Source organism: Pectinophora gossypiella, chromosome 22, assembly GCF_024362695.1.
Source record: "Pectinophora gossypiella chromosome 22, ilPecGoss1.1, whole genome shotgun sequence".
Taxonomy (NCBI): domain Eukaryota; kingdom Metazoa; phylum Arthropoda; class Insecta; order Lepidoptera; family Gelechiidae; genus Pectinophora; species Pectinophora gossypiella.
The window spans coordinates 7,218,536-7,235,033 of record NC_065425.1 but is presented as its reverse complement, the minus strand read 5'-3'; the positions used below and the strand labels follow the sequence as shown (position 1 = coordinate 7,235,033).

Here is a 16,498-nt window from a genome sequence, read left to right as displayed (position 1 = left end):
AAATTGCGTACTTAACGTACTGTACTCTCATATTAACATACTCTCATATAAACTGTCGCTGTGTGATATAAGTTGGCTATGTGTCTATTATTAATACTCTATTCCAGATTGATAATACCAAAATAGTTAAATTTTAAAAATAGTTCTCAATGTATGTATCATAAATTTCCGTATGGCTTCATGGCTGGCAAAAAATTTGTAAGTACTAAATTTATTCTTGTAAGTATTGTTAGACTGTGGCTGAAATAAATATATAATAAGAAATCAATCAAATCACTTGGTAATAACCCAGAGTCATAGTCTGAATCATCCCTCTCAGTATACGTTACGACTAACACTCGGTATATGCAGTCTACTATAGTTCTTTGAAGAACAACTAACTACAGTTGTTAACTTAACAAATCGTAAAGTAACAAAGGGCTGTTTGACTAAGCAGGAATCCCTGCTACAACAAAGTTCCTGACAGATTATTATACGTACCTATGTAATATGTATTTTTACAGACAACTCAAAAAAGTAATAATTTCATTTAGATAGAATAAATGATTATGAATTATGCGATACCCATTGAAATGAGTTATTTCCACCTACCCGCATTAAAGCAGCGCAGTGGAGTATGCTCTATACACCTATGGTCTTGTTTGAAATCCTTACAAACCTTCGTTCTTTTAGTATTTGAATTTGAAACTTTAACCTGTCATGAAAAGAAGAAAGATGTATGAGACTTGATGATGATGATGAACATCCTAACACCTGTCTAACCTCCTCATGATCTCCTTAGTGTTATCCCGCTTTCACGGGGTCCGCTTAACCTGAAGATTTGTCAGGTCCGGTTTTTTACAGAGGCGACTGCCTATCTGAACTTCCAAATCGCGAAGGGAATACCAGACCTGTCTAACCTCATATTTACAATCCGATAATTTCTACCTATTTCCCGCGAATAAGCTCGCATTGTTCGTTAACGTTTGAAAGAATCGGCTTCCAGCCATAAAAGAATCCAATAATTTTCGAGAAGCAACCCCGATCAGCCGCTTATCTCGACTTTCACAAATAATCCTCCATTTAGGGATATATTCGGCCACTGCCAAATGTTAACAAAATCGCTGTTCCATATATTTCTTTGGAGGTTATTTCTATAAATCGGCGATTATTAGTTTACACTTGCAGCAGGCGCGAATTATATCGAGGGTTTCTAACAATCAGCGTCCTGTAGAAGGTTTCAGCGTTCTGTCGAACATGATGGATCACCTATCATCATACGGTTTATGATTATCCACCTTAGGACTATGGATCAAAAGTGGCTGCAAATAGTTTCTTGATTATTCGTAGTTCTGCCCACCCCTTCGGGGAATACAGGCGTGAGTTTATGTATGTATGTGTTTCGGACAATAGACGCAGCGAATGCTATCTACGTAGATATACCTACGTCGTATGATATTGGTTACAGCTCTCGATATATTAGCGCCGCGCGCGACGCAGTTGTTGTGCCGCGGGGGCTGGAATTAAAAACTTATTAAGTTCCATGAGACCGTTTCTTTTTATGATTACACTTACATAACTTCACGCCTATTTACATAAGGCGATTTACAACCGTTTAGGCGATTCTCACACTGCCCCGCATGATGCAGCGTAGCGCGAGGATGCGTGTTCTTCCGTTGCTTGTAAGTATCTCCGTTTGTATAGAAAACACGCACAGTCTAACACACAGAAAATGCATTCACAAAAATTACTTTGTGGTTCCTTGTTTGGTTAGGACATTTCTGGCTGATCACTAGATTGTCCGAAAGTAAGATGATCGGTACTTCGGAAAGCACGTTAAGCCGTTGGTCCCGGTTACTACTTACTGATGTAAGTAAGTAGTCGTTATGTGAGCCATGTCAGGGGCCTTTGGCGGCTCAGTAGTAACCCTGACAACAGGGTTGATGAGGTTGGTACTCTACCCCACAACCCACACGATAGAAGAAGAAGTATTTGTTATGTTATGTAATGAATACATACTTTCGTAAATAGTAGCCGGGACCAACTGCTAAACGTGCCTTCCGGAGCACGCATCATCTTATTTTCGAACAGTCGGGGGTCCCTGTAATTTCCTCATCAAACTAAGGACTTTAAACCGATTTTTGTGATTATGTCTCCGGGTTTCGAACCCGAGACCAGACAGAGCCCAACACTCAACCATTCGACCATGAAGACCCTATCTCTGTATTACGGATTCAAGCTTACGTATTTACTTTGTGAAAATTATATTAATTAGCTACTAACTACAGTTGATTTTCCAAGCTCCAACATTTATATGAAGATTAAATGAAGCATAATTCTCCCTTCGTCGTTTCTAAAATATTTAAGAGAAACAAAAATACTGTTCATATTTTTATTTTGCACAAGAATACTTGAACTAATAAGATACGACTTTATATTAATTAATCGTTTCATGCGGAAAGCCACGGGAGCTCCGTGGTTCCTTCGCAATGAAAATCTGCACATTGACCTAGGTCTGCCAACCATTGCCCAATGGCTCAAATTAGCTTCCAAACGTTTTTTCGATTCTGCTCCGCACCACCCAAATCCCCTGGTAGTTGCGGCTTCCGAATACATCCCGCTTAGGGACGGTACTGAAAAGTATCGGCGTCCGAAGGACGTAATATACGATCCCGACGACCCGATCACTCTAGCCATAGAGGCAGCCAATCAGCTCGCGACACCAAACACTTCAGGACCCCGATACCGACCCCGCCGGCGTGGTCGACGATTTCCCTCATTCAGCGCTTATCGCTATCGACCCACTAGGGTCGATTAATTCTTTCAAATATTTTTCCTCTCAGACGACGCCCTGAGCCGAGGTTCGCGCCCAACTGGGCACCCTCAGGCCTGTTGTCTTAAACGTTGTACCGGGTGAGAGCCTTCAGCGCTCCCCATTTGTCCGGCCAAGTAGTTAATGCCATCTGCGGCAAATCTACAATAAGTCACGTCAAAAAAAAAAAAAAAAAAAAAAAAAAAAAAAAAAAAAAAAAAAAAAAAAAAGACTTTATATTAACAATAACAAGAATAACCTTTAAAGAAAATGAAATATGAATTCTTTATGTTAACGAAATAATCAGTAGGATATCTTGAATTCCTTTTTATGAATATTCTAGATAGATTTAACGTCAAAACTAACCTTACTTAGCTTAGTTCCTTACTTCCCTGGAAAAATACGGCTTTCTATTTATTCAAAATCACATAAAAGTTAATGATAAATAAATATAATGTTCTTATTTCAGTTGAATAAATATACTTACTATGTTTTCTTTATGTTTATTTACGTTCTTAGATAATAATAAAATATTGGGTCCACAGATAGATTTATGAGCATACCTTTCTCACTCTACGTGGATTTGATAAAAAGAATCTTCTGAATCATATCTAACATTGGATTCTTGGTAATGATAACGTATTTTATTTCACAGCTTCTCTTTAGTATTTTATTTCATTCGCTTTTATATTGTATCTAAATTCTCATTTTGTATAAGAATAATCCTTTCTCAATTTTGTAGATTTAGTGCCATTTAATGTGGTGTTGGAGTAGGATGGAAATATTAAATTGGACTGAAAGGGTTACTAATAAGGAAGTGCTAGTAAAAATAAGGGAAAAGAGGCAAATATTGGGAAAGAAGAGGCGAGATGATTGAACACTTAATAAGACACGACGAATCTAATAAAAATATCATAGAAGGGAAACTACAAGGAAAGAGAGGAAGGGGAAGACCAAAACGAGCTTACATGGAACAAATTAAAGAGAAGGTGAACGTCGTGTCTTAAAAGGAACTGAAAGAATTGATAGACAAGAATGGAGAATGCTACACCGACAAGAGCGTGGCTCTTAAATTAGTGACGAGTGAACAATTTAATAAGTAGGTACTAATAATTAAATCAATCAATCAATCAATTTATTTTGTGTACCGTGTTTTTCCTCTTAGCATACTACACAACACATATACACACACTGCATACACTGCATAATATAATGTGTCTGTCTCAATAAGCTTAAGTTTGCATTTTATACTGATTACTAATTAGAGACAGATGATAACTGACTGCTAAAACTAATGAAAAACATTTTCTTTTTTCTATTCAACTTATTTATGAATTTTAATCAAGAAAAACGTAATATATAACTCCGTCATTTTATCGCGTTTTTATATTATTATTTATTTATTTATTTCTATGACGTCACAGTGTGCTTTTCATACAAAGGAGATCATCGGATTTCGGCCCAAAAGTCAAAGTGGCGGCCAAAAAATAATTTTGCTCTAATCCGTTAGATCTTATCTATCTGAGCATTTATTACTATGGCACCAAAGCTGTAGGGTCAATATCTTCGGTTTTATTCGAATTAAAAAAACTGTATTTTTCATACATTTTTGGTCAAAATGTAAAGTGCCGGCCAAGTAACAATAATGGTATATATCCTTAGAACTTATCCGTCTGAGCATTTATTACTATGGCACCAAAGCTGTAAGGTCAATATTTTCGGTTTTATTCGAATTAAAAAAAAAAACATGAATTTTCATACATTTTTGGTGAAAATTTGAAGTGCCGGCCAAGAAACAATATTGGTATACTCCGTTATAACTTATCCGTTTGACCATTTATTATTAGGGCACCAAACGTCTATGACCATTATTTTGACTTTTGTTGGACTTTACGTTATAGTTTCTGTGTGAAAAGTGCCGGTCAGCAAAAAACACATGTCAAAGCTATCGAGAAGATACCCGTAAACATTATTCACTATGACAAAAACGTGTATGACCATTAGTTTGGCTTTTGTTGGATTTTAATTGGATTTTTTTTTTGTAAAAAAATAAAACATAACAGGCGCGTTATTTAAATGGAATTAAACGTCTATGACCACTATTTTGAACTTAATTCGATTTTTCAAAAATCTGGTGTTTTCATAGATGGGTCGTTCTTCTTTTTTATCGACAATAAAAAGACATTTTCTCAATTTATCGGATTTAACATCTTTAAAATTATAACGGCATTAAATATTTTAAAACATCATATAAAGATGTGTCTGTAGAGGACCATTTAGAGGTTCTCTTTATCTTGGTAACATACTTTTCTTTGTAGACACATTCCAAAAAATATTGTGACAGAGTGGTCCTTTTCATCGGAGACAGCATTTTAATTTACCACTCTGTCACAGAATTTTGTGAAAAACAATCAAGCTTCTTTAAGGACTAATTGAGGAACCGATTAGTATTTTGCTTGTATTTTGAGTATAATAAGATAACTATATTTTTGGACAATGGAAACATGAAACAAAATTCTAACACATAACTTATCAGAAGCAGAACGAAGGATAGGTCATTGTCGATAAAAAAGAAGAACGACCCATATACCTACACTTTGGCGAAAAAAACTTTTATCTGGTGATAATGGAACTATTTTGCTAAAGGCGTAATATAGTCGTCTTTTTGACACATTTTTATAAATTAAAAATAGGTTTGCGTTTACGCTTTAGAAGCTACTTTTTTGTTAAGAAAAGTGTGTATACAAGGAAAATACAGTGGGGTGATAGAGGTACTACGTTATTGGCCGAGTAGCACCAGGACATTGTGATCGGCATACATGCAAATTACAACTGCCCGACTCCTGTCTTCCCTAACAGCTACTTCAGACGTCATACCAAAATACGATTTTCGTCACTAGATGGCAAGCTTATCTTTGGAGTGTAGTAACCATCTACGGTCATAATAATTCAACCTAAACTTAGGCCGTAACGTTGAGTGGAATGCAAAAACTACAGCCAACGTCATATCTAAGATCAGATAGTATTAATATAGAAGTTCACCTAACAACACACAAAACAAAAACACAAAGTATTTATCTGACTAATAACTAGTCATTGGGAAAGCTCTGCTTGTTGTCATTGTTAAAATGTATTAAAAATAAAGATTTTTAAAAAGTCCAATAAAAGCCAAAGTTAAAATAATGGTCAGAAATATTTTGCGCCAGATTATTAAATGTTCAAAGTTGTATTGTCTTTTGTAATCCGCCGTATCGCAGTTTTTGCCCAAAGTACTTTATTTTTAAACAAAAAAAATAAGAAAACAAGATTTTTAAAATAAAATAAAAGCCAAACTAATGATCATACACGTTTGGTGCTATAGAAAAAAATGATAATAGGCATCTACTCGATACTCTCTATATAGTATTTTTGCTGGTCGGCACTTTTCACATTTGAACTAAAACGTAAATTCCAATAAAAGTCAAAATAATGGTCATAGATGTTTTGTGTCATATTAAGAAATATTGAGAAGCAACTATTAGACAGATTCGACGTATTCTTTTCGATTGCCGGCATTTTAACATATTAACCAAAACGGAAAGTCCAATAAACGTCAAAATAATGGTCATAGAAGTTTGGCGCCATACTAATAAATGTTCTAACGGTCCTTTATAATACGCCTGTATCACTTTTTTTCCAAACGGACATAATATTTTTTTTTACAAATTGTATGAAAAATCGAGATTTTTAAAATCCAATTAAAGCCAAACTAATGGTCATACACGTTTGGTGTCATAGTAAAAAATGTTCAGAGCAATCTACTCGAAAGGTTTGACACATTTTTTTTCTCTGGCCGGCACTTTCAAATTTGGGCCGGCCAAAGTATGGAGAGCCGATGATCTCCTTTCATATAATAATCTCGTGTTTTGACGTTTATTAAAAGTAACTGATTTGACTAGTCGGGAACTAGCCTATTATCTTATGATCCAGACTTTTGGCGAAATCGAGAACGGAACGGTTGCTTTTTTCATTGAATAATCTAAATACCTAATTAATACAAAGTTGTATTTTGTGGTTAATAATCGTATTAAGTTAGTCGGAAAACTGTCGCGATATTCAATAAACAAAGTGTACCTATCTATTTTCGCTTCGTGCCAAGAAGCTGCTCCATAACTCGAAAATGTATGCAGACTTTTGAGTTAATTCGTTTGGAGTTCAGAGTAGGAGTCTACTCCGAGGGTGGGGGCTTAGGTTTCATCATTTATCGTCATCACTTTTCATCATTTAATTAATCATCATCAAGAAAAGAAAATACATAAGACATGACTGTATGGGCATAGTTCCCTTTGACTTGCACTTCAGGGAAAATCAACTGAAAATGAATTATCTATATTCCAAACATGAATTTAAATCGAATATCGAATTCAGTGGTTATAATACGTAAGTCATCATCAGCCCATTGGACGTTAATGACTGCTGGGGCACGGGCCTTCCCTATGGATGGATAGGGAGATCGGGCCTTAAACAATCACGCGGGCCCAATGCGGATTGATGGTTATTAACGACTGCTAATGCAACCGGGACCAACAGCTTAACGTGCCTTCCGAAGCACGGAGGAGCTCGAGATAAAAACTTTTTTTTTGTTCACCCATCCTATGACCAGCCTTTGCGAAAGTTGCTTAACTTCAACAATCGCAGACCGAGCGCGTTTACCGCTGCGCCACCGAGCTCCTCAAAGTAAGTATAATTACCTAATTCCTTGGTTTTGGCGACGTGCCCAGCAGTTTAAGCAGCTTAAAGCTTTCTTCTTAATTTTTCTCCGCGTCCAGCGGGGAAGTTATTCATTTCCGGTGTAGACATTTTCAATGAGAGAATTATATGTCTTAAAACGGTTTAGGTATACTAATCGGAAGCGGTCTTCGTACAGAACCAGAAAAGTACTTTAATGTCTATACTTCGTTCGAACAAAACAGAACAGACATTTTTTTAATGACCGAAAAATTTATTTGCGCCAAAATGTTTCTGATTTTAAATGATATAAAAAACTACCCTTACGAAATAAAAAAACATCAAAATCGGACTCTACCTTACCGTCCTTTTTGCATTCAGAAAAATATTTTTATCAAAAATATTAATATTATTATTATTTTTTTATAATATTTATATTATTTATTTTATCCTTTAAATGTTTTGTGAATTTGTGTGCAATAAAGTGTTTTATTATTATTATTATTAATACATACGCAATAAAACTTCGGAGAAATTGTAATCCGCCCATTGCGGCCGTGCAGTTTATTGGAATATTCTCGAATATTCCGGTAAATTTCACGTATTCGGCTTCAACAGAGATTAAAATAGATCGTACCTATAACGAACATAGGTTTTTTGGTGTAGTTTTAAAGCTAATTACTACTAGAGTTCGCACGAGAGAACGTCACGATTATGTTGGCTACTTGTTGATTACTTAATCCTAATATTTAATTTAACGGCTTCCATAATCTAATGGCATTACAGCTTTGGTTTCTCGACTTGGAGATCCTTTTGTGTAGTAGTCATTTAAACACACTTTTCTTAAAAAAAAAAACATCGAATCACCGCGCTACAGAAAGCTCGGTGAGGTGTGAGTACTTAGTTCGTCTTGCGATGAATGTACCTTTGACTACCCTAATTGCGATATAGTCGTCAGCATAAGTTATGTTATTTTGTTACGTTATGTTTTGTAAGAATTACCAAAATACTTACTATTAAAAAAATAATGTCATTTTACACTGGAAAAAATGGTTTTTAATGTTGATGTTCCAAATTCAAATTTAAAATTTGTGTACGTATAGTTGTTGCGATTATTCCAATGAGAATCTCATGTAAGTAGTATAAACAGTGACAGACATAACATAACTGTTATTACTAGTCATTTATTTATCCATTCAATAAAACTGACACATCACATACTATTTCGAACATTCTAAAATCAAATTTTCAAATTAAACTCTTGTTGTACATTTTTTCTTTTTTTTTTGCTTAATATTGGAGTCGAAGACGATGCAATACAAGTAATATAAGTAAATAATGCAATATAAACATATTTTATTAATTGTTTCGAGTTTTCAAACGAAAAGTAGGTAGGTATCTATAATTATTTACTCAATATCATTCACAGTTACAGATATAACTATTATTACTATTCGTCATTTATTTATCCATTTATTCCTTGGTTGGTACAATTCTCGTCGGATGTCAGATAAGTCTTATACGTCACATACAGATCCTGACATATTTCATTCACGGATCGACAGCCTTTGTCTGGCTATACATACGTGACCAGCCACCGCTCGTTTATTTAATTTATGAAGAATTGTAGTATTATTCCAATTCTTTAGTCTATTTGTAAGGATGAATGTACATAATAAGGTATTTGACTAGGTCAAAGATAAATTATAAAATGCTAATCTAGAAATAGCCTCCGTGGTATAGTGGTTAGAGCGTTAGGCTCACGATCTGGAGGTCCGGGTTCGATTCCCGATGGGGACATTGTCGAAATCACTTTGTGAGACTGTCCTTTGTTTGGTAAGGACTTTTCAGGCTTGAATCACCTGATTGTCCGAAAAAGTAAGATGATTCCGTGCTTCGGAGGGCACGTTAAGACGTTGGTCCCGGCTATTAGCCGTAAAAACACCTCCACCAACCCGCATTGGAGCAGCGTGGTGGAGTATGCTCCATACTCCCTCCGGTTGATTGAGGGGAGGCCTGTGCCCAGCAGTGGGACATATACATATAGGCTGTTTATGTTATGTTATGTTATGTAATCTAGAAATAGAAGCCAGTCTAAGGCAAACAAAAATCAATCTCATTTAATTTTTCGAATTATTTTCGAATTCCTTTTTTGAATTAAGTAACAATGAGTACGACGTTTGACCGCTTTTATTGAAGACGTCACAGGACAGTATTTCCATACAAACTCCAAAAAAACTTTCGTTTTGACGTTTCTTAAAAAGTATCTCATTTGCCTAGGTTGTTTAAAACAATAAGGCCGACCAAATTGTACTGTATTCATATGTTCTGTGCGATAAAGTATATTTGATTGATTGATAAACTCGCGCCTGTCATACCTAATGGGGTAAGCAGAGCCACAAGTAATCAAAGACATCTTGCAGACACTGTTAATACAAAGTCCCAAGATGGATAAGACTTATGGTGACAAGGGATTAGCAGTACAATAAGTTTTTTTGAAAATAATATAGGTTCGCGTTTGACCACAATCTCACCTGATGGTAAGTAACTATGTGGTCTAGAGTAGATCACGCATACTTAGCAAATACAATAAAATATATACATAGGTATGCAAATGCAAATATTCACTCTAGCCTTGAAGACTCCTAGTCCCAGTTTATAAAGAGTTGGAAAAACAGACGACGGCAGACGGAGTTCCAATTCTTCGCTGTTCGCATCAAAAAGGAAGAGGCGAAATTTTTAGTGCGAATTGTTGGTATATCCACAAAACATAAGTTATTTTAAAACCCGAATCTGAATCCGCAGTGATTTTAGGTTTTGGCATTTTGTAAGCCATATAGGTAGGTAGTTAAATTGTAGATAATTTATCTAGGTATACTTATATTTTTCAACTCATGATATTGCACTGTCTATCCCGCTACGCTTTTTATTAAATTCATTTCCTATACCTAAAGGTTGCCTGGAAGAGATTTCTACCTTAGCAATAAGGCCGCCTGTTGTACTACCTACCTAATTATAATACCTAATGTAAGTACTTTTATTATGATTTAAGTGCAATAAAGAGTTTTTGTATTGTATTGTAGTGAAGTGTAGTTAAGTGTAGTTAAATTTAATGCACACTCAACCTAACGCCCGTAATTTTAATCCATCATGTTAGAAATGACACAATCGGATTTCCACTGTCATATTATACGTCATGAGATGCCCGGGAAGAGAAGCAGCTAAACGTGTTCTATGAGTTATTTGAACAACAAAGAAGACTATAAAGATATTAGAATGTTGAGATAAACGTAGGTATGTAAAAATGAAAGTTCATAATAAAACTACTTAATTCGTATGCGTAACTTCATATCTATAGGACATACCAACAACTTTTTTAACGTACCGTCCGAAACACGGAGTTACTTGTCGTAGGAACAATCAGGTTATTTCAGTCTGAAATGTCATCATCCCCCTAGCCCTATCCCGTTTTTCACAGGGTCCGCTTACACTAACCTGACGAGTTGACAGGTACGGTTTTACAAAGCGAGTGCCTGTCTGATCTTCCACCCCGCGAAAGGAAAACCAGCCCAATACAGGTTAGTTCACATACCTCCGAAAATGCATTTCTCGGGAATGTGGGATTCCTCACAATGTTTTCCTTCAGCGCTGAGCACGTGATAATAATTTATGATCCAAACATGAATTTGAAAACAAATTCGACAATCATTAGTTTAGGGTTGTGCTGGATTCGAACCTACGACCTCAAAGTGAGAGGCAACCGTTCTACCAACTAAGCTATCACGGCTCCTGTTTCACGGTTCGGGATTTAAGCCTGAAATGTAAAACCACATAAACATACGATAAAGTCATGACTATATAACCCAACCGGGCTAGTCAGAGGTACATCCATAGCAAGATAAACTATGTACCCAAACCTCACCGAGCTTACTTCTTCTTCTATTTTTTTTTAACCTTTCTATCGTGTGGATTGTGAGGTGGATTACCATCCCCATCAATTCTGGTGTCAGGGTTATTACCGCGCTTACTGTGCTTTCCTGAAACGTACTTACCAAACAAAGGACATCCTCACAAAGTGACTCTGTTCGGCCAATTTATCGCGGAAACTTATTAAAAAAGAAAAATATTTCCCGGAAATTTAAAATTATCATAATTTTCCTTATTATGTGCTGAAAACTTTTTCTTTTCATCATAAAACGAAAAAGTTATTCAATCATCTTTATCTGTAATATTAATAAGATCGTAAATAATAATGCCTTAATGTTTTGAAATATGTTCCGATAGTTAACAACATTCCTGGAATCAATGGAATCTGCATTTTTCTTGTAAATTCTTCTTTTCACTCCTCAACCAATATATGAAAATATTCATTATTATAATAATAGACTTACCTACTGACTATGAAAATATAAACCTTTCAAAAGTTTACTATTCATGATTATTCGGTTGGGTTCATTTGCTCGAGTAAGTAAATACAAAACCAAATAACAAAAGTTAATGAACGTTCAAAACTTATTTAATTAGGCATGGAATTTGAAACTCAAACGTAGAAATTAATTTCCATCATTCCGTACGGCAAAACCCAGAACCGAAATTTTAGAATTAATCTCCAAAGTTGTTCGATTTCTGAACGGTTAAGGATTCATGACGTCATCATACGAATACGGGAACTTGACCTTGACACCTAAGGCCGGATATGACGTCGGCACGTCCATTATCCTTGGTGACATTGCGGCGGAAGTTGACTAGAGAGTCAGCGTGTGTCATTTGTTTCAATTAGCCTAACAGACGAACCATTAGGATCAGCAGATTAACGAATTCCAATTAAAAGAGGCTTGTTTTGGACAAAAAATAGTAATTAATGTTTTTTTCTGAAAGGACGGTTTACTTTCAGCCATTAATCTGTTATAATGTACTAGTACATCAAGCGTTTTACATGTTTAACGCATTCCTCTAAAGAGTTACAATACAACACAACACAATTTATACATTTAAATAAACTGTTGGTAATGTTATCTCAATTCAATTCGATTCTTGATTAACGGCTTTTGTCTGATCACAATTCTGCCAGTATCACGTCAGATGATCTCTTTGTCTTTTTCTTTTCAGAAGATGACGTAAATTTATTTTATTTTCGAGCCAAATCTCAAACTCATCAAAACATAATTGTAAATTCACCTACCTTAAATACTGGTGTCCTTACACAGTCAACTACAATAAATAAATTAAAAACATCAAACACACTTTCACAAACTTTACACTTTTAAAACTCTAGAACATCAACGCTACATAAACTTTGCAAACTAACAAACTATAATTTACTGTTGAAATATTAAATACTTTTTAGGACACTGTCAGAAACATTTCTTTTTAATTTAATTGTTCTAATTTGATTTCCAACACAACCGAGTTCTATATTCGAGATTCAAAGATGGCGGGCCGAAATTGGCGCGAAGGAGCGTCGCGTTGCGAAGCGGCCGCTCGACTGTTACGTTTGGAGCGGACTCAGGATATCGCAGGCGCGTTTGGCAGGCGAGAATCGAGGAATGATGCACACTAAAACGCCAATTGAACTATTCAAATGCAAATAAGCCAATACAGGACAGGAGGTATGGTCACGCATTGTAACTTTGGGTATCTTCTCTCTGTAGACAGGTACGTAAAGTTTGGAGGTAAATGTCACGTAGTTATTATTAACCAATCAGTACGGTCTATACACGTATTGTAGGGTAAATAGGTAACATATTACTCTGTATTTGTTGTATATTAGGCCGTATTTTGTGTTATGGACACTATCAATGAAGATATGTGATATTTTTTTATATAAAGTACAAGATACGGTTATTTTGAAACTATTTACTCCATTTCCCAAGGATCCTTTCGCACTATTTACTCCTAATATCTGACTACACATGAAATTACCTTGTTTGTCACCTGATACGTAGGACAAAGCCAATAGAGATGCAAATGGGATATATACAAAATGGATCTGCTATTGTGCTTAGAAATGGAAGTTTAAGACTGAACCGAATTAGAAGATTTTCGCAGACATTTGAAAATTTCAAAGTAACATTTTTTTTTCTTTTTTTTGTAAATGCTTGTTGTACTGAAAAGTACCGTGTTCGAGTCCCTCCGAAGGAAAATAATTAACACATCAAACGACACAGATATGTAATCTTAATTGTTTTGTCATTAAAATTTAATGGTAGTTTCATTTAAAATAGTCATCAAATTACACAATCGATTAATTCGATACCTATATTAAATTTGGGACGAGAGGAGTTAAATACTTAGAACGATTGCTGCTTATTATATAGACATAATAACCTTTAAAGATAGATTGTATACATACTTAAACTCACGCCTATTTGCCACCGGGTTAACCTGAGACTATGGATTCCATTTGCTTCGATCCTGACACACTTCTCTTGCATCTTCATCAATCGTTTCGTACACGCATGCCTAAGGACATCTCCAATTTGATCAATGTACGTCCTTCTAGGTCTTTCTCTGCCAGCCCTACCAATAACCCTCGCTTTATATTACAGAAAAACTAGATTTTGAGCAATTAAAAATCAGGACACGTTCAGCTGCTTGTCTTGCCGGCCGTGTCGTAAAATCCGACATAGCGATTGTGTTCTTTCTAATAGGATGGACAATTGTTATGGGGACTTCGTATTTACAGTGGCTGCGATTTGTCTTTAATTATTTTTATGTATGTATGTCACTGCGATTGTTGAAGTTAAGCAACTTTCGCAAAGGCCGGTCATAGGATGGGTGACCACAAAAAAAAAGTTTTCATCTCGAGCTCCTCCGTGCTTCGGAAGGCACGTTAAGCCGTTGGTCCCGGCTGCATTAGCCATCAATCCGCACTGGGCTCGCGTGATGGTTTAAGGCCCGATCTCCCTATCCATCCATAGGGAAGGCCCGTGCCCCAGCAGTGGGGACGTTAATGGGCTGATGATGATGATGATGATGTATTTATGTATCCTTGGGGGAGGCCTATGCCCAGCAGTGGGCGTCGTACGGCTGATGATGATGATGTAATAATAATAGGTTATCATTACACAGTTGAGGTATTTACCGTCACAAATACTTCCGGTAATTTTAATGGTAGTCCGTTAGGGAGATTAAAGGCGTTAAGTTCTTATAATAAGTTAAGTTACTACGAGTAGATAAGTTAAATGACAGTCTTACACTTGACCGGCTATACGGGTTGTGAGAAGCTGCAGCAGTTTTAGGCGGGTGAGACGTTCAATATAAATGTAAAAAAAGCGGCCAAGTGCTAGTCGGACTCGCCCATGAAGGGTTCCGTAACAGCAAGTAACATAATATAAAAGTAAATTACGGTATACGATTTATGATGTATTAAAAAAAGAACTACTTACTAGATCTGGTTCAAACCAATTTTCGTTGGTAGTTTGCATGGTAATCTACATCATATTATATTTTTTTTAGTTTTATCCTCTTCTTATTTTAGAAGTTACAGGGGGGGGACATATTTTACCATTTTGGAAGACCTATCTATAGATAGCCCACACGTATGGGTTTGATGAAAAAATTTTTTTTGAGTTTCAGATCTATGTATGGGGACCCCCAAAATTTATTGTTTTTTTTTCTATCATTGCATAAAAATCTTAATGCGGTTCACAGAATACACATATTTATCAAGTTTCAACAGTATAGCTATTATAGTTTCGGAGAAAAGTGGCTGTGACATACGGACGGACGGACGGATATGACGAATCTATAAGGGTTCCGTTTTTTGCCATTAGGCTACGGAACCCTAAAAAACACGATTCAAAGTGTAACTATGTTACCTATGTTCGGCTCTTGGTTTGTGTGGACTGTATAATATGTAGATGGTGAGAGGTCGAGGATAAGTAGGTCCTTATTTCGTAACTTAATTTTCTTCTATTACATCGCACCGAATATTGAGGGGGATGAATCAGGCCATGATTCTGAGTTACTATCAAGTGGAATTTTTCGTCGCAAAAGTTGACCTACTACTACTAGTTAACTAGTAGGCCACATAATATATCATGCAGCATGAATGTTATGCCTGTAAGCAAACGTAAAGTGTAGAAAAGTGTAAGTGTAGTGAATTTAAGTCAAGTGGTTGTTAGTCACGGTATCAAAGTATCCCAATGTAATTTAGAAGTAAATGACAGTAGTCAAACCGCTCGGCATCGGGTGCGTCGTTAAGGCAGCCATACAAGGGTGCCATACAATTGTCATTCGTTTTAGGCTGTATTAATTGACAATAGCCTAGCACGCGATGCGATAGCGGACCACAGTGGCAGACGGGCGTTTCGTTTTACTTTTAATTTTGGTACCTACGCAGCTTGGCACCTAATTTATTTGTTAATATTAGGATTATTTGGATGTGTGTAATTTTAATAAGTGCCACTTCCAGAGATTGTGGTTCACTGAAAATTACAAGACTTTGAAAACACCTATTGATTGGTTGGAATATTAAGTAGGATTATTATGATGAATGGTGAAGTTATACCCATTCGAAATAAGTATAGTAAGCGATATAAGTCTCAATGCAGCGGCAGCGATATTTTAATCCTTATTTTTTTTATATTTGGCATTATAATTTAATTGTTTATATTAAAAATATACCGTTAAAAGTTCATTTTTCCATTTAAATGTAGTAGGTATAAATACTTTTAAGTACTTACCCATAAAGTCATTGGCCCCGATTCCCGCAGACACATCCTAATTTTATTTTAATTTATACCTGTCATTTTCTTATCCGACGAAAAGGAAAAGGAAAGATGATTGTTACTGTTAATTTTAAAATTAATGAATAACCCGGGCGAATAACATAGGCATCTCGCTCATATGCAACCCGTTTAACGTGTGCTGTCAACTTAATTCTGTCGGGTTATTGGCCAATATAACATTTTGGAAGGGCTTTTTTAATTTCTGCCTAAAATTGACGTGTGTTCCGTAAATTTTATGCCTGTCGACTACTCGTCCCTTTCCTTTTCA

General features: G+C 35.8%; 1 protein-coding gene across 3 annotated transcripts in view; it reads right to left on the bottom strand.

Moving 5' to 3' along the window:
* LOC126377010 (soluble guanylate cyclase 88E) overlaps positions 1-16,498 on the bottom strand; it is a 327,862-nt gene that overhangs the window by 123,449 nt on the left and 187,915 nt on the right. For 2 of the 3 annotated variants that reach the window (XR_007567779.1, XM_050024592.1), the window contains exon 1: positions 12,681-12,983. The exons of the other annotated variant lie outside the window; for it this stretch is intronic. The gene's annotated coding sequence lies outside the window, so the exon portion shown is untranslated. Of the gene's footprint in view, positions 1-12,680; positions 12,984-16,498 lie in introns of those variants that run through there. 3 annotated transcript variants of the gene reach the window in all.